The sequence below is a fragment of the Bos grunniens genome, chromosome 23 (assembly GCF_055505025.1).
Source record: "Bos grunniens cultivar Pamir isolate PY7600 chromosome 23, Bosgru_T2T1.0, whole genome shotgun sequence".
In the NCBI taxonomy this organism is placed as follows: Eukaryota; Metazoa; Chordata; class Mammalia; order Artiodactyla; family Bovidae; genus Bos; species Bos grunniens.
In genome coordinates this window covers 40,944,498-40,969,722 of record NC_141187.1, presented here as the reverse complement: position 1 = coordinate 40,969,722, position 25,225 = coordinate 40,944,498, and the positions used below count along the sequence as shown (strand labels likewise).

General features: G+C 43.2%; 1 protein-coding gene across 2 annotated transcripts in view; it reads left to right on the top strand.

Moving 5' to 3' along the window:
* Positions 1-16,761: 16,761 nt before the first annotated feature.
* The window catches only part of RNF144B (ring finger protein 144B), a 158,338-nt gene continuing 149,874 nt past the window's right edge, over positions 16,762-25,225 (top strand). The window contains exon 1 of one of the 2 annotated variants that reach the window (XM_086370115.1): positions 16,762-17,008. The gene's annotated coding sequence lies outside the window, so the exon portion shown is untranslated. The remainder of the gene's footprint in view (positions 17,009-25,225) is intronic. The other variant, XM_086370117.1, reaches the window with a different exon arrangement.

Sequence of the window (25,225 nt, the reverse complement as noted above, 5' to 3'; positions counted from 1 at the left end):
GTGGGCCATCTCCGCAGAATCCTTTAAAACTTAAAAACAACAACAACAACACACTGCTCCCACAGCCTTGAGTTTCCGGGCCTGTAGGTCAAAACTCTCGCAATAAACTCGCGTTTGGCTTTGTTAAAACGGAACACTGCTCCTCCTCCTACACTTCGCTCAAACGCTGCGCTTTTATGTCTGTGATTCACGTTGTTTCACATCCCCCCCCACCCCCCCGCCCCACCGCTGTCTGACCAAAGGATCCTTTTACTGGACGTATTTATACTAGAAACAGGGTCAGTCAGATTTGCCCAAATGGATTCCGCTTTGTGTGCAAAAATTAGACATGGTCTTTGAATCATCTCTTTTCCTTTTGTGCCCCTACGAAAACATAAGCAAGTTCTGTCTGAAAACAAGCAAATTCTGTCATTTCGTCCCTCAAATTTTAAACCATCTCCCACTCTATTGGTGCCACTCAATCCTGTCCACTCTCTTGCTTGGATTTTGACATAGTCCTTCACTGATTAGGTGGCTTCCACGTTGCTACCTCCACCTCCCACTAGTCACACAGCAGCCAAGGTAATCTATTTGGGAGTTGTTTGTTTTCATTTACTCTTGCTTAAAACTCTCCAATAGCTCTATGCTCAAGAGCTTCTCCTACCCCAGTACCATCACTATTCCCTTTCCATTCTTTTTCAGTAATTCACTTATTCATTCAAAAATATTTGTCGCAAACCTCCTCTCTTCCAGTCACTAACAGCTGCTATCTTCAAGCTTACGTTCTAGTTGAGACAGTGAACAAGTGGATACACTATACGATGAATAGCTATAAAAGTAAAGCAGATTAAAGCAGATGGGAAGTACCAGTAGGATGGATGGTGTTTTATTTTACATATTGATACTTAAGGAAGATCTTGTTAATAAGGTAACATTTGAAAAGAGATCCTAAGTATTATTAAATGAGAGCAGAGGAGAAAGTGGATATATTCTAAGAATTCTGTGGAGTTTTGAATGTGAGTTATGATGATTTGGGGGTTTTCATTCAATGTGTTAGTTGCTCAGTCATGTCCGACTCCTTGCAACCCCATGGGGTGGAGCCCTCCAGGCTCTTCTGTCTGTGGAATTCTCCCGGGAAGAATACTGGAGTGGGTTGCCATTCCTTTCTCCAGGGGGTCTTCCCAACCCAGGGATTGAACGGGGTCTCCTGCTTAGATCTGAGCCACCAGGGAAGCCCCAATAAACAGCCATTTACTGAGATGAGGAAAAGCCCTTGGGCGTTGAGGAGGAGTATTTGTTTTGGGGAGGGACAAGGAGTGGTGGGTAAGAAGATCAGTCATTTCATTGAGGCCTGTTAGGTTTATGTGTGTGTGCTCAGTCAGTCATGTCCAACTTGCGATCTGCATTGCAGGCAGATTCTCTACCACCTGAGCCACTAGGGAAGCCCAGTGAGATTCCTGTTAACTCCAAATGGAGATTCAGACTAGGCAATTGGATGTGAAAGTCACATTCAGGAGAAGCTCTAGCTCACGATATAGATGTGGGAATTGTCAATGTATAAGAAGGCTTCTCTGATGGCTCAGATGGTAAAGAATCTGCCCGCAATGCAGGAGATCCACGTTCAATCCCTGGGTCAGGAACACCCCCTGAAGAAGGGAATGGCAATCCAGTAGATGGTGTTGAAAGCCCTTCGCCTGAAGGACGTCATTCAGTTCAGTTCAGTCGCTCAGTCATGTCCGACTCTTTGCCACCCCATGGACTGAAGTACACCAGGCCTCCCTGTCCATCGCCAACTCCTGGAGTTAACTCAAACACATGTCCATTGCATTGGTGATGCCATCCAACTATCTCATCCTCTGTCGTCCCCTTCTCCTCCCACCTTCAATCTTTCCCAGCATCGGTCTTTTCCAATGAGTCAGCTCTTTGCATCAGGTGGCCAAAGTATTGGAGTTTCAGCTTCTCAATCAGTCCTTCCAATGAACACCCAGGACTGATCTCTTTTAGGATGGACTGGTTGGATCTCCTTGCAGTCCAAGGGACTCTCAAGATTCTTCTCCAACACCACAGTTCAAAAGCATCAGTTCTTTGGTGCTCAGCTTTCCTATAGTCTAGTTCTCACATCCATACATGACTACTGGAAAAACCATAGCTTTGACTACACGGACCTTTGTCAGCAAAGTAATGTCTCTGCTTTTTAGTATGCTGTCTAGGTTGAAGGGCCTCACCAGCAGAGTGAATATAAATAGAGGTGAGGAGAGAGTCAAGACTGTACACTGGATCTCACCAGCGGTTAGAGGTTCAGGAGAGGAAGCAGAAGCAGCAAAGGAGATGAGCCAGTGGGTTTGGCAGATATGTGGGAGCTTTAGAAGTTCTTACTCCTTTGAGATATCAGTGAAATCAGGAGTAGAATCCACAGTGAGTGTGGAAGAGGACAGTTGTCAGTTTCAGAGAGCAGAATGGGAGCTATTCATATGGGAAAATGGGGGATGAATGTGGTAGGGTTGCCAGGCAGAGGCGAGGAGGACCCATTGACATTAGTGGCCATGAAGTCAGAGTGAGACCAGCCAGGATTATATTTTTTCTGCAGCCATATTCAGCTACTAGGAGTAGGTGTAGAGGTGGTGAAGATTTGGATTTAACCAGGTTGGCTTTTTGTCAGACAAGTATAAATAGAGAAGAGAAAGGTGAGTTGAAGATGTGGGTGGGACAATGAACGTAATGATGGAGCAGAGAATCAGAGCTGAGCAGGGAGAAAAGAAACAACAGAGGGGTGAGACGTACTGAAAATGGGCAGGATGAAGAAGGAAGGTCTTTATTTCCTTTGCTGCATTTATCACTGCCTGAAAATTTTAGTTCCTTACTGTCTGTCTTCCCCACTAAAATGTAAGCTCCTTGTGGCTGCAGGGACTTTGTCTTGTTCATCACAGTATTCTTGGCACCTGAAGTAGGCCCTGACACCTAAGTAATCAATAGGGATTTAAAAAAAAAAAAAAAATAGGGATTTGCCAAATGCGTAGACATGGAAACAACCTTTTATTGTGAAGATTCGGAGCTTTTTTTTTGTTTATTGTGATGAGATGACATTAGGATAAGATAGGTTCTTTTGGTAAAAGTTTACTCAACAGCAGTTAAACAATTTAAAGTTTAACAATGGAAAGTTTGTTTCTCGCTCTATAAAGCTCTTGGTCAGTTCAGGCAATTCCGTGGGGCTTTCTTTCCTGTGGTTTAGTGACTGCTCTAAGCTCCTTTAGGTCTTGAAGTCTCATCATCTCCATATGAGTCCTTAGTGTTCGCAGTGTTAGGGGAACAGAACAGGACAAGAACTTGTACCTGTTCTTCCAGGGTTCTGCTCATTGGCTATTGGCCAGATGGGTCATACCACCCCACCTAACTGCAAAGAATCTAGGCAACCTGGGGCCACGTATGAAGTAACTGGTGACATTGCTGTATCCGCAGAAAGAGACTCATAATTACAACCAAATAAGGTCATCCTGGAATTTGAAGTCAAGTGGGCCTTAGAAAGCATCACTACGAACAAAGCTAGTAGAGGTGATGGAATTCCAGTTGAGCTATTTCAAATCCTGAAAGATGATGCTGTGAAAGTGTTCCACTCAATATGCCAGCAAATTGGGAAAATTCAGCAGTGGCCACAGGACTGGAAAAGGTCAGTTTTCATTCCAATCCCAAAGAAAGGCAATGCCAAAGAATGCCCAAACTACCTCACAATTGCACTCATCTCACACGCTAGTAAAGTAATGCTCAAAATTCTCCAAGCCAGGCTTCAGCAATACGTGAACGGTGAACTTCCAGATGTTCAAGCTGGTTTTAAAAAAGGCAGAGGAACCAGAGATCAAATTGCCAATATCCGCTGGATCATCAAAAAAGCAAGAGAGTTCCAGAAAAACATCTATTTCTGCTTTATTGACTATGCCAAAGCCTTTGACTGTGTGGATCACAATAAACTGTGGACAATTCTGAAAGAGATGGGCATACCAGACCACCTGACCTGCCTCTTGAGAAATCTGTATGCAGGTCAGGAAGCAACAGTTAGAACTGGACATGGAACAACAGACTGGTTCCAAATAGGAAAAGGAGTACGTCAAGGCTGTATATTGTCACCCTGCTTATTTAACTTCTATGCAGAGTACATCATGAGAAACGCTGGGCTGGAAGAAGTACAAGCTGGAATCAAGATTGCCAGGAGAAATATCAATAACCTCAGATATGCAGATGACACCACCCTTATGGCAGAAAGTGAAGAGGAACTAAAAAGCCTCTTGATGAAAGTGAAAGTGGAGAGTGAAAAAGTTGGCTTAAAGCTCAACATTCAGAAAACGAAGATCATGGCATCTGGTCCCATCACTTCATGGGAAATAGATGGGGAAACAGTGGAACTGTCAGACTTTATTTTTTTGGGCTCCAAAATCACTGCAGATGGTGACTGCAGCCATGAAATTAAAAGACACTTACTCCTTGGAAGGAAAGCTATGACCAACCTAGATAGCATATTCAAAAGCAGAGACATTACTTTGCCAACAAAGGTTCGTCTAGTCAAGGCTATGGTTTTTCCAGTGGTCATGTATGGATGTGAGAGTTGGACTGTGAAGAAGGCTGAGCGCCGAAGAATTGATGCTTTTGAACTGTGGTGTTGGAGAAGACTCTTGAGAGTCCCCTGGACTGCAAGGAGATCCAACCACTCCATTCTGAAGGACATCAGCCCTGGGATTTCTTTAGAAGGAATGATGCTAAAGCTGAAACTCCAGTACTTTGGCCAGCTCATGCGAAGAGTTGACTCCTTGGAAAAGACTCTGATGCTGGGAGGGATTGAGGGCAGGAAGAGAAGGGGACGACAGAGGATGAGATGGCTGGATGGCATCACTGACTCGATGGACTTGAGTCTGAGTGAACTCCGGGAGTTGGTGATGGACAGGGAGGCCTGGTGTGCTGCGATTCATGGGGTCGCAAAGAGTTGGACACGACTGAGCGACTGAACTGAACTGAACTAAAGGTACCATTGAGATCAGTGGGGGAATGTGCTTGAAGATATTTGTCGGTTTTATTTTAGAAACATTAAAAATCCTGATTCTTAAGTTTTTTGTTTCATTTGTGCCTTGAGGAGTTTTTACATCTACTGCACACAGATATCTTATCTTTCTTCTGCACACATCTAGCTCTTACACACACATATCTCTCTTTCTCAGACTACAGGTTTCAGGGGCAGAGCCCACGTCCATGCTACTTATTATTCTCTTCCAGTATTTGGCACAATGCCTGACACAAAATACTTTTAAGATATGTGTTTAATTGAAATGCATCCCCTTTGGGTTCTAAGACAGTGGCATGAGGCTGTTGTCTGGATGCTATTTAAAGACCTTCCAGCAATATCAGCTCCGTAAATGACCGTGGCTTATTCATGACCGATGACCAGATTCTCATATTAACCCGGTCATAAACATAAATATAGTGACACATTTGGCTCTTCTAAAAACAAGATATCATACTCTATCTTGGTAGAGTTAGCCAAAGTCCACAGGTTAGTAATTTGAGATTAGAAAAATATGTGAATGCAATGATATCCAGTTGGTTGATAGACTGAATATTCTAGCTCTGACAATAGCCAGAGAAGACTATTCATAGTAAATGGTAGGAAATGGGAGAGAAATGGTGAGACAAGAAAAGTTAGAGAACAAAGAATAAGTGGTTACCAAGTTTTGGCCCTAGAATCTAATTTTGCTCTATATTTAGCAAATATCATTTGTAACACATTTATTAATATATCATTATCAATTGTTTCACGGTACGAGACCAAGGAAATAGGGATGATAGAGCTTTGATATTACTTCCTTTGTTTGCTGTAAAATAAAGAGATCATCTCTGTTGAGAGGGGTTTTTCTGCTTATGAACTATCATTCAATGTTTAGATTATATTTAATGACATTGCTGTTGGCAGAATCATAGAGGCAGAAAAATGTTTTCCACTGCAAGTTGGCTAGAAATCCTCAGTATTGTCACAAGATTGTCAAAATGGAGTGTCCTCTTAGAAAATAAATGTGTAACTCTAAAATATTTCTATCTAGTACTCCCTGGCGGTCCAGTGGTTAGGCTCCATGCTCTCAGTGCTGAGGGCTTAGATTCAATCCCAGGTTAGGGAACTAAAATCCTGCAAGCTGCAGGCCCTTCCTTCCCCCCTCCCCTCCCCACAAATTCTATTTTGAATCTATAGACTTTTATAAATAAAACATTTCCTTTTTCAAATTACTCATTTAAAGGAATTAGAGAAGGTTTGAGTGGGTATCTTCCCCATAGGCAGCTTGGGTTTAAAAAATGAAATTTAGAATAAACAGATGTTTGCATATTAGTAAAAGTGTTTTTTTTTTTTTTTTTTTAAGATGTTCCTGCTGCTGCTGTTGCTAAGTTGCTTCAGTCGTGTCCGACTCTGTGAGACCCCATAGACAGCAGCCCACCAGGCTCCCCCGTCCCTGGGATTCTCCAGGCAAGAACACTGGAGTGGGTTGCCATTTCCTTCTCCAATGCACGAAAGTAAACTGAAAGTGAAGTCGCTCAGTCGTGTCCGACTCTTCGCGACCCCATGGGCTGCAGCCCACCAGGCTCCTCCGTCCATGTTACCTCCTAATAATATTTTTTTTGGAAAAAATAAACTTGTTTTGTCTCTTTCCCCTTCCCATCTCAATCTAATACAGTGAATCTTAAGTGGGGGACAGGGTATCATACCCTGAGGGGACATTTGGCAATATGGAGACATTTTTTGGTCACACGTAGAGGGGGGATGCTACTGGCATCTAGTGGGTAGAGGCTCCAGTGCTGTTTAAACATCCTTTAATGCACAAGACAGGCCACATAACAAAGGATTATTTGGTTCGAAACATCAGTAGTGCTGAGAGGACTTCCCCGGTGGTCCATTGGCTAACATTCTGGGGCTTCCGGTGCAGGGGGTCCAGGTTCAATCCCTGGTCAGGGAACTAGATCCTACATGCTGTAACTCAAAAAAGAAAAAAAAAATCCCACATTCTGAAACTAAGACCTGATGCAGTCAAAAAACAAAAAGAGTGGTGCTGACATTAAGAAATCCTAACCTAATGCAACGTATAATATTTTGTTATCCTAGCACTCCAGTTAAATTGCTCTCATAAAGACCAATAATGATCTCAGAATAGATAACTGAAAGACTCCTTTAGAAACTCTTATATTTTTATTATACCTTTTTCTTGGAGAAGGAAATGGCAAGCCACTCCTGTATTCTTGGCCTAGGGAATTCCATGCACAGAGGAGCCTGGTGGGCTACAGTCCATGGGGTTGCAGAGTCAGACACGACTGAGTGACTAACACACACACATACTTTTTATTGTTGTTTAATCACTAAGTTGTGTCCGACTCTTTTATGACCCCAGGGACTATAGCCTACCAGGCTCCTCTGTCTATGGGATTTCCCAGGCAAGAATACTGGAGTGGATTGCCATTTCCTTTTCCAGGGGTGTTTCCTGACCCAGGGATCAAAGCCATGTCCCTGCATTGGCAGGCGGTTTGTTGTTGTTGTTGTTTTTTACCAGTGAGTCACCAGGGAGGCCCTACTCCTGTATTTTTACTTTGTTTCTATGCAGCATTTGGTACTGTTTAGCATTCCTTCTTTCAAAAGCTTTTTCTCTTGACTTGCATGACCTTGCTTTCTCTTGAGTCTCCTCCTTTGCTGGCTATCTTGCATCTGTTATCCTCTTGAAAGTTGCTGTTCTTCAGGGATCCCCATAGGCCCCTTGGTTCGTTCCTTACACATGATTTTCCTGGGTAATTTCATCCACACCCATGGTATCAAAGATGTCTAGATTAATAAAGTCCAAATCAACATATTTAATAATTTACTTGCTCTTTGAGCATCATACTCTTATAATCACCTATTAGATTTCTTCACATAATATCTCATTAATATCTGAAATTCAACATAGTAAAGCTAAACCCATTCTCTAGCATACCTCTCCTCTTTTTATTTTTATTTATTTATTTTTGGCCATGCTTTGAAGCTTTTGGGATCGTAGTTCCTGACCAGGGATTGAACCTGGGCCATGGCAGTGAAAGTGCTGAGTCCTAATCACTGGACCACCAGGGAATTTCCTCCCCTCTTTTTATTAGATTTATTTACTTACTTATTTATGAAGTAGAAAAGAACAGCTTTATTACTTTGCCAGGCAAAGAGGACCACAGCAGGCTACGCCCTCAAAACTGTGTCCTGACCTGGAAGGGGCAGAGAGGAGTTTTATCGTCATGGGTTCAAAGGGGAAGATGTGATCAGTTTGTGGGCATTCTTCTGATTGCTTGGTGATGTGGCAGTTGTGAGTCAGCCTCATCAAGCTGGTTCCAGCCAGTCTGGGGTCTGTCTCCCTGCTTGTGGGCAGCAGACAGTTCACTTCTCCCACCTGGGGTAGTTTCAGCATCTGTCAAACCTCAGGGAGAGACAGGAAGACCTTGCAGAAGGGTTTTAGGCCCAGAACTGTAGAGCCTTCCTGTGACATGGTCACATGGGATTTTAGAAATTGCCCCTCCGGGAGATCCAAGGTGTGTGCAGGCAGTCAAGGTCAGGTCTCAGACTTGAAGAAAAAAAAAGAAGGGAAGGAAAGAGATTCCTGATTGTATTCAATTCCCATTTCAGATGGTTGAGGAAGCCTGTCTGTATCTATATGTTTGGCTTCCAGGTGATAGCCCAGTTACCTCTCAAACAATGTCCTCCCCTCTCCCCTACCGAAGTTATGTTGAGTGCATTTCTATTACCTGCAACCATAGACTCCTGAGTCATATAATCCACTGACTATGAATTCAAGGATAAGGCTCTTGCCTTGGACTTCTTTGTAGATTCAGCTCTTACCCCAGTATCAAAGTAGATTGTACCATGTAGATACAAAATAGACACTGGATACAAAAATATCTGTGAGTCAATTAATGAAGCAAAAAGGAAAGGGAGAAAGGAAAAAAGAGAAGTGAAGAGGTGGTTAAAATTAAGAGGAGAGGAGAAATAGAAAAGAAAAAATATGAAGGAAAATTGAGGATGTGCTCAGTCATGCCCGACTCTCAGCGGGCCAGGTTTCTCTGTCTGTGGAATTTTCCAGGCAAGAATACTAGAACGGGTTACCATTTCCTCCTTCATGGGATCTTCCTGACCCTAACCCAGGGATCAAACCTGCATCTCTTGCGTCTCCTGCATTGGAGGCAGATTCTTTACCATCTGAGCCACCAAGGAAGCCTGTATGAGCTAGAGTTGTGTATAAATAAAGTGTTTTGTTAAAAAAAAAAAGCCAAAAACCCAAACATACCATTTTCTCTCTCTCATTTCTATTTACCTCTATTGTGTCTCAGTTGTTGACAATCACCGACTCTCCCGCCTCTGACCCTCCCATCGTCTCTCTATGAGCTTGTTGTGGGGTGGATTTCCGAAAGGCGTGAGGATCCACACTCTGGTTTCTGCCTGGACAATCCCATGGACAGAGGAGCCTGGTGGGCTGCAGGCCACGGGGTCACAAAGAGTCCCACAGGACTGGGAGACTAACTCAACCACACATTTATTGACCAGGTGCCCTTTCTAAAGCTCTTCTCCCTGTTTTCTCTCATTCCTATCTTTCTTGTCCTCTTTATTTTTTTTCCTGCCTGCAGCAAGTAGTCTTTCTTAAGCAAAAATCTAATCTTGTCATTATCTTTCCAATGCCTCGCTATTGTTTGTGGAATAAAGTTCGACTTTCAAGCATGGCCTAGAAGATTCTGCATGATCTGCTAACCTTTCTAGCTGTCTATCCATTCTTCCTCCTAAACACTCCCACTCCTGCCCCTAGGAAACAATCTTCCAGCCAAAATCAATGAGCTTCTTTAAATTCTCTGAATTACTAAATTTTTCTTATTTTGGTTTTCTCTCCACGCTTACCACCATCCCCCTTAACCCCACAAACTCTTTCTCCTCTGCCTCCCCTGGGCTCTCTGAGTGCCATCTCTGAGTGCCTCTCTGAGTGCCATCCTCCATCAGAGGATGGTCTATTTGTTTATTTCTTTATTTGACTGCACCGGATCTTAGTTGTGGCAAGCAAACTCTTTGTTGCGGCATGTGGGAATCTAGTTCCCTGACCGGAGTCCACCCCACCCAGCCCCCGAGTTGGGAGCAGGGAGTCTTAGCCCCTGGGGCACCAGGGAAGTCCCAGAGCATCTACTTTCAAACATGTCTGCTAGGGTATCCCTCTATGCAGCTTGCTGAGATAAAGGATGTTGTCTTTTTTGTTACCTCTTCTATAAACCTCCTCTCCCCCTCTTCCTCTGTTACCTAAGGGGATCCTTTCATTTGCAGCAACCTGTTTAAAGAGTTTATTTTCTGACACTGGCCTCCTGTACCATAGATAACTGACAATGCTAGTAAGTATCCTTTTTTTTTTCTTCAGCCCTTAGATTAGAAAGCTATCTGATAAATTTAGAAAAGACAGGATTCGCTTAGAGTCTATTTAGTAGGTATTTGCATTTTCCAGAGCTCTGCTATGAACTGGTTGCTTCTCAAATTATTGGGTTGGCCCAAAAGTTCATTTGGGTTTTTCTACAAATGTTGCAGAAAATCTTCCTGCAAATGATCTTCCTGACTCAGGGATCGAACCTGTGTTTCCTGCATTGCAGGCAGATTCTTTACCATCTGAGCCACCAGGGTCCTTATAAATGAATCCTACTACCCTTAAATTATGGGCTTCCCTAGTGGCTGACCGGTAAAGAACTCTACATTGCAGGAAACGCAGGTTCTATCCCTGGGTCAGGAAGATCCCCTGGAGAAGGATATGATAACCCACTCCAGTATTCATGCCTGGAAAATCCCATAGACAGAGGAGCCTGTAGGGTTACAGACCATGGGGGCACAAGAATCAGACATAACTTAGGGACTAAACCACCCAGATAACCACGATGGTGTGATCACTCACCTAGAGCCAGACATCCTGGAATGTGAAGTCAAGTGGGCCTTAGAAAGCATCACTATGAACAAAGCTAGTGGAGGTGATGGAATTCCAGTTGAGCTACTTCAAATCCTGAAAGATGATGCTGTGAAAGTGCTCCACTCAATATGCCAGCAAATTTGGAAAACTCAGCAGTGGCCACAGGACTGGAAAAGGTCAGTTTTCATTCCAATCCCAAAGAAAGGCAATGCCAAAGAATGCCCAAACTACCACACAATTGCACTCATCTCACATGCGAGTAAAGTAATGCTCAAAATTCTCCAAGCCAGACTTCAGCAATACGTGAACCGTGAACTTCCAGATGTTCAAGCTGGTTTTAGAAAAAGCAGAGGAACCAGAGATCAAATTGCCAATATCCGCTGGATCATCGAAAAAGCAAGAGAGTTCCAGAAAAAATCTATTTCTGCTTTATTGACTATGCCAAAGCCTTTGACTGTGTGGATCACAATAAACTGTGAAAAATTCTGAAAGAGATGAGCATACCAGACCACCTGACCTGCCTCTTGAGAAACCTATATGCAGGTCAGGAAGCAACAGTTAGAACTGGACATGGAACAACAGACTGGTTCCAAATAGGAAAAAGAGTACGCAAAGGCTGTATATTGTCACCCTGCTTATTTAACTTATATGCAGAGTACATCATGAGAAATGCTGGGCTGGAGGAAGCACAAGCTGGAATCAAGATTGCCGGGAGAAATATCAATAACCTCAGATATGCAGATGACACCACCCTTATGCCAGAAAGTGAAGAAGAACTAACCTCTTGATGAAAGTGAAAGAAGAGAGTGAAAAAGTTGGCTTAAAGCTCAACATTCAGAAAACGAAAATTATGGCATCTGGTCCCATCACTTCATGGCAGATAGATGGGGAAACAGTGAAAACAGTGGCTAACTTTATTTTGGGGGGCTCCAAAATCACTGCAGATGGTGATTGCAGCCATGAAATTAAAAGATGCTTACTCCATGGAAGGAAAGTTATGACCAACCTAGATAGCATATTCAAAAGCAGAGACATTACTATGCCAAGAAAGGTCTGTCTAGTCAAGGCTATGGTTTTTCCAGTAGTCATGTATGGATGTGAGAGTTGGACTATAAAGAAAGCTGAGCGCCGAAGAATTGATGCTTTGAACTGTAGTGTTGGAGAAGACTCTTGCAAGTTCATTGGACTGCAAGGAAATCCAACCAGTCCATCCTAAAGGAGATTAGTCCTGGATGTTCACTGGAAGGACTGATGTTGAGGCTGAAACTCCAATATTTTGGCCACCTCATGCAAAGAGCTGACTCATTGGAAAAGACCCTGATGCTGGGAAAGATTGAGGGCAGGAGGAGAAGGGGACGACAGAGGATGAGATGGTTGGATGGCATCATCGACTCAATGGACATGGGTTTGGGTGGACTCCAGGAGTTGGTGATGGACAGGGAAGCCTGGCGTGCTGCAGTTCATGGGGTCACAAAGAGTCGGACACGACTGAGTGACTGAATTGACTGAAACCACCAATCACCATCACTATTAAATTACAATCTAACTATGAATAATGCTACACTCTAACCTACTCCATATGCATATATTGACACGTAAATGAACAAATAAATGCCATTTAACAACTCACCACTGAGAGGATGAGATAGCTGGTTGGCATCACGGATGCACTTGACATGAACTTGGGCAAACTTGGGGAGATGATGAGAGACAGAGAGCCCTGGCTGCTGCAGTCCATGGGTTCACAGAAAGTCCGACTCAAATGGGCCACTAAACAACAACTCACCTTCTATATTCCCTGTAGGGATATGTCACTCGGAGAGCTTTCCTGTTAGTGATACAGCGATGTTTCACAACCCCTTTCCATCACTCTCATCTTTCATAGTATTGCTCAGTATGCTCTGCTTTTTGCTAGTTCATTTGCCAACTAGATTTCTCTTTGAATACATACAGCTGCTCCTCCCCAGAACTTCAGGACTGCATCACTCATGAGAACGGAGACCCCAGGCACACTCAGTACCCAAAGCCAAGTGAAATTAATTGCCCTTGCCCTGACTTGGGGTCCTGATAGGTGGTTCAGTTCAGTTCAGTTCAGTTCAGTCACTCAGTTGTGTCTGACTCTTTGTGACCCCATGAATTGCAGCACGCCAGGCCTCCCTGGCCATCACCAACTCCCAGAGTTCACTCAAACTCACGTCCATCAAGTCAGTGATGCCATCCAGCCATCTCATCCTCTGGCGTCCCCTTCTCCTCCTGCCCCCAATCCCTCCCAGCATCAGAGTCTTTTCCAATGAGTCAACTCTTCGCATGAGGTGGCCAAAGTACTGGGTTTCAGTTTTAGCATCATTCCTTCCAAAGAACACCCAGGACTGATCTCCGCTAAAATGGAGTGGTTGGATCTCCTTGCAGTCCAAGGGACTCTCAAGAGTCTTCTCCTACACCACGGTTCAAAGGCATCAATTCTTCAGCACACAGCTTTCTTCACAGTCCAACTCTCACATCCATACATGACTACTGGAAAAACCATAGCCTTGACTAGACAGACCTTTGTTGGCAAAGTAATGTCTCTGCTTTTGAATATGCTATCTAGGTTGGTCATAACTTTCCTTCCAAGGAGTAAGCATCTTTTAATTTCATGGCTGCAATCACCATCTGCAGTGATTTTGGAGCCCCCCAAAATAAAGTTAGCCACTGTTTTCACTGTTTCCCCATCTATCTGCCATGAAGTGATGGGACCAGATGCCATGATCTTCGTTTTCTGAATGTTGAGCTTTAAGCCAACTTTTTCACTCTCTTCTTTCACTTTCATCAAGAGGCCTTTTAGTTCCTCTTCACTTTCTGGCATAAGGGTGGTGTCATCTGCATATCTGAGGTTATTGATATTTCTCCCGGCAATCTTGATTCCAGCTTGTGCTTCTTCCAGTCCAGCGTTTCTCATGATGTACTCTGCATATCAGTTTAATAAGCAGGGTGACAATATACAGCCTTGACGTACTCCTTTTCCTATTTGGAACCAGTCTGTTGTTCCATGTCCAGTTCTAACTGTTGCTCCCTGACCTGCATACAAGTTTCTCAAGAGGCAGGTCAGGTGGTCTGGTATGCTCATCTCTTTCAGAATTTTCCACAGTTTATTGTGATCCACACAGTCAAAGGCTTTGGCATAGTCAGTAAAGCAGAAATAGATGTTTTTCTGGAACTCTCTTGCTTTTTCGATGATCCAGCAGATATTGGCAATTTGATCTCTGGTTCCTCTGCCTTTTCTAAAACCAGCTTGAACATCTGGAAGTTCACGGTTCACGTATTGCTGAAGTCTGGCTTGGAGAATTTTGAGCATTACTAGTGTGTGAGATGAGTGCAATTGTGTGGTAGTTTGGGCATTCTTTGGTATTGCCTTTCTTTGGGATTGGAATGAAAACTGACCTTTTCCAGTCCTATGGCCACTGCTGAGTTTTCCAAATTTGCTGGCATATTGAGTGGAGCACTTTCACAGCATCATCTTTCAGGATTTGAAGTAGCTCAACTGGAATTCCATCACCTCCACTAGCTTTGTTCGTAGTGATACTTTCTAAGGCCCACTTGACTTCACATTCCAGGATGTCTGGCTCTAGGTCAGTGATCACACCATCATGGTTATCTTGGTCATGAAGATCTTTTTGGTACAGTTCTTCTGTGTATTCTTGCCACCTCTTCTTAATATCTTCTGCTTCTGTTAGGTCCATACCATTTCTGTCCTTTATCGAGCCAATCTTTGCATGAAATGTTCCCTTGGTGTCTCTAATTTTCTTGAAGAGATCTCTAGTCTTTCCCATTTTGTTGTTTTCCTCTATTTCTTTGCATTGATCGCTGAGGAAGGCTTTCTTATCTCTTCTTGCTATTCTTTGGAACACTGCATTCAGATGTTTTTATCTTTCCTTTTCTCGTTTGCTTTTCGCTTCTCTTCTTTTCACAGCTATTTGTAAGGCCTCCTCAGACAGCCATTTTGCTTTTTTGCATTTCTTTTCCAGGGGGATGGTCTTGATCCGTGTGTCCTGTACAATGTCACAAACCTCTGTCCATAGTTCATCAGGCACTCTATCTATCAGATTTAGTCCCTTAAATCTATTTCTCACTTCCACTGTATAATCATAAGGGATTTGATTTAGGTCATACCTGAATGGTCTAGTGGTTTTCCCCACTTTCTTCAATTTAAATCTGAATTTGGCAATAAGGAGTTAATGACCTGAGCCACAGTCAGCTCCCGGTCTTGTTTTTTCTGGCTGTATAGGGCTTCTCCATCTTTGGCTGCAAAGAATATAATCAATCTGATTTCGGTGTTGACCATCTGGTGATGTCCATGTGTAGAGTCTTCTCTTGTGTTGTTGGAAGAGGGTGTTTGCTATGACCAGTGTGTTCTCTTGGCAAAACTCTATTAGCCTTTGCCCTGCTTCATTCCATATTCCAAGGCCAAATTTGCCTGTTACTCCAGGTGTTTCTTGACTTCCTACTTTTTCATTCCAGTCCCCTATAATGAAAAGGACATCTCTTTTGGGTGTTCTAAAAGGTCTTGTAGGTCTTCATAGAACCGTTCGACTTCAGCTTCTTCAGCGTTACTGGTTGGGGCACATACTTGGATTACTGTGATACTGAATGGTTTGCCTTGGAAATGAACGGAGATCATTCTGTTGTTTTTGAGACTGCATCCAAGTACTGCATTTCGGACTCTTTTGTTGACCATTTTGGCTACTCCATTTCTTCTAAGGGATTCCTGCCCGCAGTAGTAGATATAACGCTCATCTGAGTTAAATTCACCCATTCCAGTCCATTTTAGTTCACTGCCTAGAATGTAGATGTTCACTCTTGCCATTTCCTGTTTGACCACTTTCAATTTGCCTTGATTCATGGATCTGACACTCCAGGTTCCTATGCAATATTGCTCTTTACAGCATTGGACCTTGCTTCTATCACCAGTCACATCCACAGCTGGGTATTGTTTTTGCTTTGGCTCCATCCCTTCATTCTTTCTGGAGTTATTTCTCCACTGATCTCCAGTAGCGTATTGGGCACCTACGGACCTGGGGAGTTTCTCTTTCAGTATCCTATCATTTTGCCTTTTCATACTGTTCATGGGGTTCTCAAGGCAAGAATACTGAAGTGGTTTGCCATTCCCTTCTCCAGTGGACCACATTCTGTCAGACCTCTCCACCAAGACCACCGGTCTTGGGTGGCCCCACAGGGCATGGCTTAGTTTCATTGAGTTAGACAAGGCTGTGGTCCTAGTGTGATTAGATTGTCTAGTTTTCTGTGAGTATGGTTTCAGTGTGTCTGCCCTCTGATGCCCTCTCGCAACACCTACCGTCTTACTTGGGTTTCTCTTACCTTGGACAATAGGTGGTAGGTATTGACAATACTAGCAAAAGAACTCTGTCCCGATTTGCACAGCTGAACGTATCCTTCTCGGGGCCAATCGAAAGTCCTGGCAACCTAAGTGTAACTAGTGGGGACGTCTACATTTTTAAAACAATGAAATGGAAAGAGCTATTGTGGAAAAATTTGACTGGCAGGAGATTCTCAGAGCACAATCAACATCAACTGTCGAGAGATGCCGAACAAATGACGACGGAGGCAGGGGATGAATGGAAGTGATTCCTGCTTTGAACCTCAGAGGGTAGCTCAAAGATTTTAAAAGGTTTTTTTTTTTTTTTTTTTTTTTTTCTGAAATCGCCCAGCCTCAGAATTTCAAGGATCGCGTTCGCTGCCTGCTTCCTAAAGAGAGCTCGTTTCTCGGGGAGGTGTGTGCGTGCACGCGCGGGGGAGGCAAGGCTCGGGAGAGGGGCCCCAGCTCTCCGGAATAAACAGCAGGGGGAGAAGGGGAGCGCGCCGAGGCGGGCGGGAGGGGTTGGGGAGGCAGCTTCGGGGGCAAGGGCCGGGGGAGGGGCCTCGAGCCGCGCGCAGGGGCTGGTAGCCTGGAGATCCGAGCGCCTCCGGTACCTGGAGCTACTGCCTGGGGAAGCTGACAGCGGACCTCCGCGGGCCTGCGCCCGCGCCCTGCCCCTCCTAGTCTCCGCGCCCGGGGCGCCGACCTCACGCGCACGGTAAGGAGGGGCGCGGGGTGCTGCCCTCGCCCCGGGCCAGGTGCCTCCTCGGCCTCCCCAGGCTGTCACCCGCTACTGCCTCCCTCGCCCCCTCCCCGGCCCCGTAGGCGCTGGGCTGAGCCTCGGGCGGTCGGCCCGCTGGGACTCGGACCCTCGCGGACCCCCGCCTCCTCTCCGCCCTCACCCCTCTCTTTTCCGCCCTTTCTCCCCAGGCAGCTCAGAAACACCGCGCCCCCGGCCCCGGGAGAGAGGGGCGGCGGGGGAGGGGGGTGTCGTCCACCCTGCCCAGGTGTGCGTCGCAAGCAGCGGCGCACCGATTTTCCCCGGAGTCTAGTCATTGCCAGGCTGAGATCACAACTCTTCTCCTTCCAACACATACCCTCCCCCACTTTTGTTACTGTCCTGACTTTGGGAGGATATAACCCCTGGTCAAGGTAGCTGTCTTATCTTTTGTATCTGCACCAGACAGGGATAGAGATGCCTTGGTTTTATTTTTGTTTTTCCTGAAAATGAAACACTGTGATAAGTTTACAGGGTGTTCTTGGTGATTGCGGCGCTAGAACTTCATCATAGTTTAAAGTAATAGCTCCTACTTGGATGCTGAGAGCCTGATTAAGAAATGGCAAGGTGTGTGCGTGTGCGAGCAGTCTTCCGTGTATTGAAAAAAAAGAACTCCAGGTGATTGCGATGCGCGGTCTCTCGTAATTACCTGAAAATATCTATCAGGTCCTTATGAGAAGGAGAGTGGGCACCCAGCTGTTGGTAGACAGCTGAAAATCGTAGAGTGAACAGGGAGTTTAAACGGAGTGAAAGCTGGTTCCCTTCAAACTGATGAGTTTGGTGCGTGTCATTGGTTTTAAGACGGCAATTTTGGGAAGAGAGCGTAAACAGTTCTTCTGAAATCCAGATATAGGTTGGAGAGAAATACTGCACTTCTAAGAGCCCTTGTTAAAGAGTTAGCTTTTACACATCAACTTTTAAAATGTAAGAACTGCTTCACAAGTACTCTGGCTGTTAAAGAGGACTGAGGCCTATTCTCCTGGCAATCAGAAACGCTTCCTTCATTGTGCTTGCCCTGGCTGACTTTTAGTTACCACTGGCATTTTTCCTTGTTGGTTGTTTTAAGGCTAAAGACCCAAATGAACTGTTATCTCTAGGAACTAAAAGAGGAATTATCATATAAATTGCTTTAGGTCTTGTTTACATTCCTCAGTATTTGAACCAAGCTCTTCTACCCTGACTTGGTTAAGAGTGTAAATTGTATTTGAGTTTGCATAAGTACTGTTTATCCATCTCAAACTGTGTCATTGATGTTCACCTGCTGCTTTTCATGTATATGTATACCTGAACCATTCCAAGTACCTAACAAGTACCTCTGAGTGTAACTGCTAGGGAAAATAAAGATTTGCATTTGTCTTTTGGAAATTTGAGGTGAAGGACTAATTTTTTTCAAACACCACAAAGTAGGTATAATGGTAAATCATACAACATTTTATGAAATAAGATGCTTGTTATGAAACAGGAATAGTATCTGATACTTGCTTTCAAGGATATTAAGGACAAGTAGGCGACTGTCTGTAAAGCATTTTGAACTTTCAGAGTCACTGTCTAGGTATTGAGCCAATGGGATTGCTTTCCTGGCAAACTTTTTCTCCTTTCTAAAATTAACTTTCCCCTAGGAAAAATAGTGCAGATACACACAATTTAGCCAACCGAGTCCAGAAAATACTGTGTTTGAGTTTTAACAGTGACCTTAATTCCTTCCTGCATATCTCGTGTTTGCAGCTTATGACACAAAATATGCAGAAATATTCATTACCCACTGACATTCTCAAAGCATTGGCTTCATGAGGGGAGTTGTGGACAGAGTACAACATTGTGTTATAAAATCTGTTGGCTTGGGGAAAGCTATTATTATTTTCCTAAGGTTTTTGTGTATTTGTGTGTACACTGGGTCTGGGACTTACATAATTATGTATATATATGTAACACATGTTTTTAATAGGAATGAAAACCCACAATATTTTTCTTTGTGGCAGAGCACTGTAAGCATTAGGTTTTGATTACTTTTTCATGCCAATTTTAATATGACAGAACTAAAAACTTCAAGGAAATAATTCCAGAAAGAGCTATTTGGAACTGAAGGCTTTTTAATGAAAGATGTTTGAAGCCCTTAGTCTATGCGCTTAGCATCCGCTGAGCAATTCTTTGTGAGCAAGTAAGGGTGGTAGATCCAATTCTGGCAACCTCAGACACCGGATGATTAGACCCTGTCACTCTTCTCCAGGCCTTTAATTTAGTCTGTAACTTGATGCTTCACTGACCCCACACTCTCCCTGCCACGCTAGCTCATAGAGGAATTGTTGGCACTCTGGGTTGAATTTTTTCCCCTCCCATCAATTACAACGTTTGCATTGGTTGCAGAATGCAGTTACATTTTTAGCTCAGTATTCTAAGAAATACCTTTAGCCACAGAGAGAGTAGGCTTAGGGCAGCCTTGCTCACAAATTGCCTTATTTAATCATGCTATGTTAATTTAATTTCTATGATTCACCTACATAGAAATAATTGAGTCATACAGCATTAAAATTGGAAGACACTTTCGAAGCCATCTAGATTCTAATAATGTCTTCCTACAAATGAATATTGATGCCGTTGTAGCCATAATCCAAACTTGGAGGATAGACTTTACGTTTCATATTCTTTTCATAGGCATTCAATTTTATATTCTTTCCAGTTCTTGTAGTACTGAGGACTTTGCTCATTTGAAATGAATTTCTTTACAAGTTCAATGATACAGGAATAGCAGTAAATAAGTTGCAAATCTCTGATTTTCAACGAAACTCAAAATGTGACCTTAAGGGCAATGTAGGTTGTTTACAAAGCCAATGAATTATTGTAAACTAGCATCCTGTGTTTTGCATTGCTTTGGATGTGGTCTATTTCAACTGACTGACAGAAGAAAAGGAGTATCCTAAGCAAGATGAGGGTAAAGAAAGAAAAGTAAAGTGGTGAGGTATGTGAAGAACATAAATTACTAAGTCAGCAAATCATTCAGAAATGATTGGCCTTCAGACCCCTCCTCGAGATTTTATTCTGAAATAGTAGAGACAATCACTGGAGTTTCCAGTCCTCAAAATCCTACTTAAGTAAGACTTGGTTTTTGGAAGTTCTACTTCTTGATGTTTCTGCCTTTCAGGATCTTCTGTCTTAAAAGATCTATCTTCCCAAGTTCCTATGGTTGAAGATTTCCAAAAGAATTTATCCTGATACATAGGCACTGAAAGGACTGGATCCAATGTTAAGAAACCGTATAGATTCTAGGGGAGTACTCTTGCTAGTGTTACAACTCTCTACCATTTATTTATTGAGGTATTTTATATACATTAAAAAGTATCTTTATAGCCCTAATGGATAGACGTTATCATCCGTTTTATATAGATCTGTGACTCAGAAGTTAAGCCTCTTGGGCATACTCATATACCCCTTCCAACACCCCACACTGCTTCTCTATGAGTACAAGCTGTTGATTGAATCTGTAGATGATAGCATGCTAATTTGGGGATATCTGGCAAATTTCCTAATTCTGCAAAGACCTTATAAAGGCTTCTCTTGTCCTTATATTTCAGGGTAAGTGTGTTCAATGTGTGGAACTCAACATTCTTAGATAGATTTAATGACTAAAGACAATTACTACATTGAAAATATGTGTTCCAAAGTAGCATTAATCCTTAACAATCAGGGTGCTTTTAAAAATATACTTTATAATTTCATGACATTTGGTGATTTACATCTATAGTGTGACTATTTGCTACATTCTCCATTGCTCCCTATAAGTGATTCTCTGTTACATTGAATCATTCATTTCCTTCAAAGTTTTTAGAAATTCTGTCTCCTTGTGTTGTCCTGCCAGAGCAATTATAAATTAAAATGTGTATTCCTTTATTAAACTGTCTTTTATTATAAATTAAAATTATAAATTAAAATGTGTATTCCTTTATTAAACTGTCTTTTAAGTCTCCTTTATACTATAGTTGTTGTTGTTCAGTCGCCAAGTCATGTCCATCTCTGTGACTCCATGAGCATGCCAGGCTTTTCTGTCCTTCTCTGTCTCCCAGAGTTTGCTCAAACTCACGTCCATTGAGTTGGTGATGCCTTATTTAGCAGTAAGTTTTAACGTTCAGTTCAGTTCAGTTGCTCAGTCGTGTCCGACTCTTTGCGACCCTATGAAATGCAGCATGCCAGGCCTCCCTGTCCATCACCAACTCCCGGAGTCCACCCAAACCCATGTCCATTGTGTCAGTGATGCCATCCAACCATCTCATCCTCCGTCGTCCCCTTCTCCTGCCCTCAATCTTTCCCAGCATCAGGGTCTTTTCAAATCAGTCAGCTCTCCCCATCAGGTGGCCAAAGTATTGGAGTTTCAGCTTCAACATCAGTCCCTCCAATGAACACCCAGGACTGATTTCCTTTAGGATGGACTGGTTGGATTACCTTGCAGTCCAAGGGACTCTCAAGTTTTAACGTTGGTCTCACAAGTTTGTTTTAGTCAACTTCTTTTGACTTTGTTGTTTATTCTGTCTGATCAACAGTAAACCGTACGTAAAGAGGGGACGAGTTATCTCAAAGTTTAATCTTTAAGGGTAAAAGCTGCTAGTCCAGGAGAGACTCTTTATACCTGTGGAATTCATCCTTTTCTTCAGTGTCCCCAAAGGCAGACATTATTCTCTGCATTTAGCTGGTTCTTAAAAACATCTTTGTACACAGAACTTTGTAAACAGAGGCTCCACTGCTACGCCTGGTACGTATTCAGTTCAGTTCAGTTGCTCTGTCGTGTCCAACTCTTTGTGACCCCATGGACTGCAGCATGCCAGGCTTCCCTGTCCTTCACCAACTCCTGGAGCTTGCTCTGACTCATGTCCAGCAGTCAGTGATGCCATCCAACCATCTCGTCCTGTCATCCCCTTCTTTTCCTGCTTTTAATCTTTCCCAACATCAGGGTCTTTTCCAATGAATCAGTTCTTCACATCAGGTGGCCAAAGTATTGGAGTTTCAGCTTCAGCATCAGTCTTTCCAATGAATATTCAGGACTGATTTCCTTTAAGGGGCTTTGATTGACTGGTTTGATCTCATTGTTGTCAAAGGGACTCTTAAGAATCTTCTCCAACACCACAGTTCAAAAGCATCAATTCTTTGGCGCTCAGCTTTCTCTATGGTCCAACTCTCACATCCATACGTGACTACTGGAAAAACCATGGTTTTGACCAGACGGATCTTTGTTGGTATGGTAATGTCTCTACTTTTTAATCTCCTGTCTAGCTTTGTCATAGTTTTTCTTCCAGGGAGCAAGCGTCTTTTAATTTCATGGCCACAGTCACCATCTGCAGTGATTTTGGAGGCCAAGAAAATAAAGTCTCTCACTGTTTCCATTGTTACCCATCTATTGGCCTTGAAGTGATGGGACCAGATGCCATGATCTTAGTTTTTTGAATGTTGAGTTTTAAGCCAGCTTTTCCTAGTATATACAGCGACTGTCTTGTTCATACAGCTCAGGTTCTAGATCTGCAAATTGGGACTGTTGCTGCCAGAAACTCATGTAGCCCTGGTTCTCATTTCTGCCCCCTCTTGGAAAGTGCAGAAGTACCTCAGGAAATTTTGCTTTAAATCTTTCAGCGAGGTCCTGTAACTTCATGCTTCTTTCCCATAGTATTTAGTGAGTCCAGACTTTTTCCCTTTTTAAAATAGTACTCTCCATTAGCATACTCGAGCAACTTATCACTATTGAAATGTTTCTTGGGAAACCACGTGAGCAGAAAAAGGTAAGAGTATTTGGAATAGCGTATGTGAATTTGTATATAAATATATTTCAGTTTATAAGTAGGCTTATAAAAGAGGTAATCCTTAGTTTCCTTAGTGTTGTCCAAGACCAAGATGTAAAATTAGTCAACAGTCTGATGTGTTCCTGAAACCTGTCTATTTTCAGTTGTATACCTTATTTTATCCTTTGGAATCAGAGGACCATGGCCTTTGGATTCGGAAGGTTGTGGCTTATTAGTATTCCTTAATACGAATCATGCAGCTTTTGCAAATTAGTTTTCTTAGCCTCATCTCCCTCATCTGGAAAAGGTGATAGTCACACCCAAGAGTGGTACGGATCACACAAGGTGATTATAGAGGAGTTGTCAGAACACATGTCATGGTAGAAGGTGTGGGTGAGGTAAACCAAGAGAGTGGAGCAAAGAGAACCTTCAGCAGCGAAACTCAGAGAACATAGGAAGCCAGTCAACAAGAGGAGCCTGAGGAAAGGTGGACAGAACAGAGGACAAAGATCAGGACAGCGTGAAATCAGAGAATCAAAGGGAACGGTGAAATTCAAGATGGACTCTCATTAGCATCACGAAGACAAAGAAGGTACCATTGGGTTTGGCAGTTGGGTCAGCGTGACCTCAGCCGTGGGCAGCTTCCCGTTGTGAGATACAGACAAAAGGAAGTGGAATGATGAATGAGCATCGGGAAGACAGGAAAGTACAAACAGCCAATAGAAAAATGTTTCTCCCTTAGGTGGAAGGAGAGAGAGAGAGGTCAGTCGTCAAGCAGATACTCAAGATTTGGGTACTGGGTTTGGACTTGAGGGAGTAGCAAAAATCCTACCCCAGAATTTTAGGGACTGAATGTTTGCCAATTTTAAATCTTTTTCTAGTAAGGACATTAAAAACACTACCATCTCATCTTATTTCAGAAAAGAAAATATCAACATTAGGGAGTTAAGTAAATTTAGCTTTATGAACAAGTCAGCTTCTTAAATAGTAGTTTTTCTTCTCTTGTTCAAGATTTATCAGTACTTTCAAGTTTCCATCTCTTCTTTAGAGATCTGGCCTCACTAATTGCCTTTTCTCTCAAATATTTTCAATCTCTTCTTCTCGACTGATTCTTTTTCGTTAACATATACACATATTCCACTCTCTTATCTTAAAAAAAAAAAGGTCCCTATTAACTCTTATGAAAATTAAACAGTGTCAGGAAAGAAGGGATGCTTTATATGTGGCAGTAATAAAACTTGATTACTGATTGGACTTGGCAGATGAGAGAAAGGGAAGAATCTAAGATAGATCCCCGATGACTATGCCACTTGGTATCATGGATGAGGAGCCAGGCTGGGAGAATAGAAGATCCTGGGTTCAGTCCGGCTACATAGATTGCGAACTCTGACTGTATCTTTGACTCTTTCTCCAGTGTGCTTCTAACTAGGGCCCCACCTCACCTGTCTCAGTCATTGTCATTTCATCCTTCATGGTTGGTGCTTAAACCTCGGTTTCTAGAATTATTTAACTCTTGAAAGTTCAAACCCTGCTTGTAGGTGTTGGTGAGCCAACAGCATACATGTTTTCTACTTGGGGAAAAAAAAATAGAAACGGAGCACTTGAGAGAAATATGAGTACACGTGGAACCTGTTGATAGTTCTCAGTTTTAGCTGTGTGTGGCTCAAGACAAGAGAGGCCTCATTCCAAAGTTAGATGTAAGACCACAGTGCCCATGTGGGAAAGGAAGTACAGGAGAACCAGTTCAAATTGTTCATGATTAGCTTGTTGGCCACTTCCAGGTGATAAAACATGGTTCGAGAGGCCAAGGAAATAATTATTAGAAGGTTTTTAGAGAGCTGGTGGTGTAGTCGAGTCCCCCATCCTGGCCACCAACAGAACGGTGTGAGGTACCTACCCCTCAGCTCACATCTAGTGAAAGGGTTTTCTACAGATCATTTGGAGTGTTTAATGTGTATCCCTTCAGAAGGAGAGGTGTAGAGATTCAGGCCTGAGAAATCTGAAGGATGAGGGACTGGCTAGTTAGCTCCTCTGATGATGGAGTGAAAGAGATGTCACTTCATCACTCCTTAGTTTGATCAGGCACAGAGCGCATGGGTTGTTACCTAAAGAACAGAGGTAGGTCATCACTCTAGAGCGTGAGCTAGCTGGAGTCCTCAGGTCATGTGGAAGAGGGCCCTTGGACCCCAGCTGGGTAAACTGAGGAGGGGGTTGTAAGTAACCATCTGCAAAAACGGATCCGTAGGTGAGAGATCCCCGGTGATGAGGAGATTCAAGGTTTTCAGTCGCTCTAACTGCCATTATTTTCATCAGCATCCCACTCGTGGCTCAACAGAAAAAGTAAGCTTTTTAAGTGTCCATCAGGAGATGAATGGATAAAGAAATTGTGAAATATATA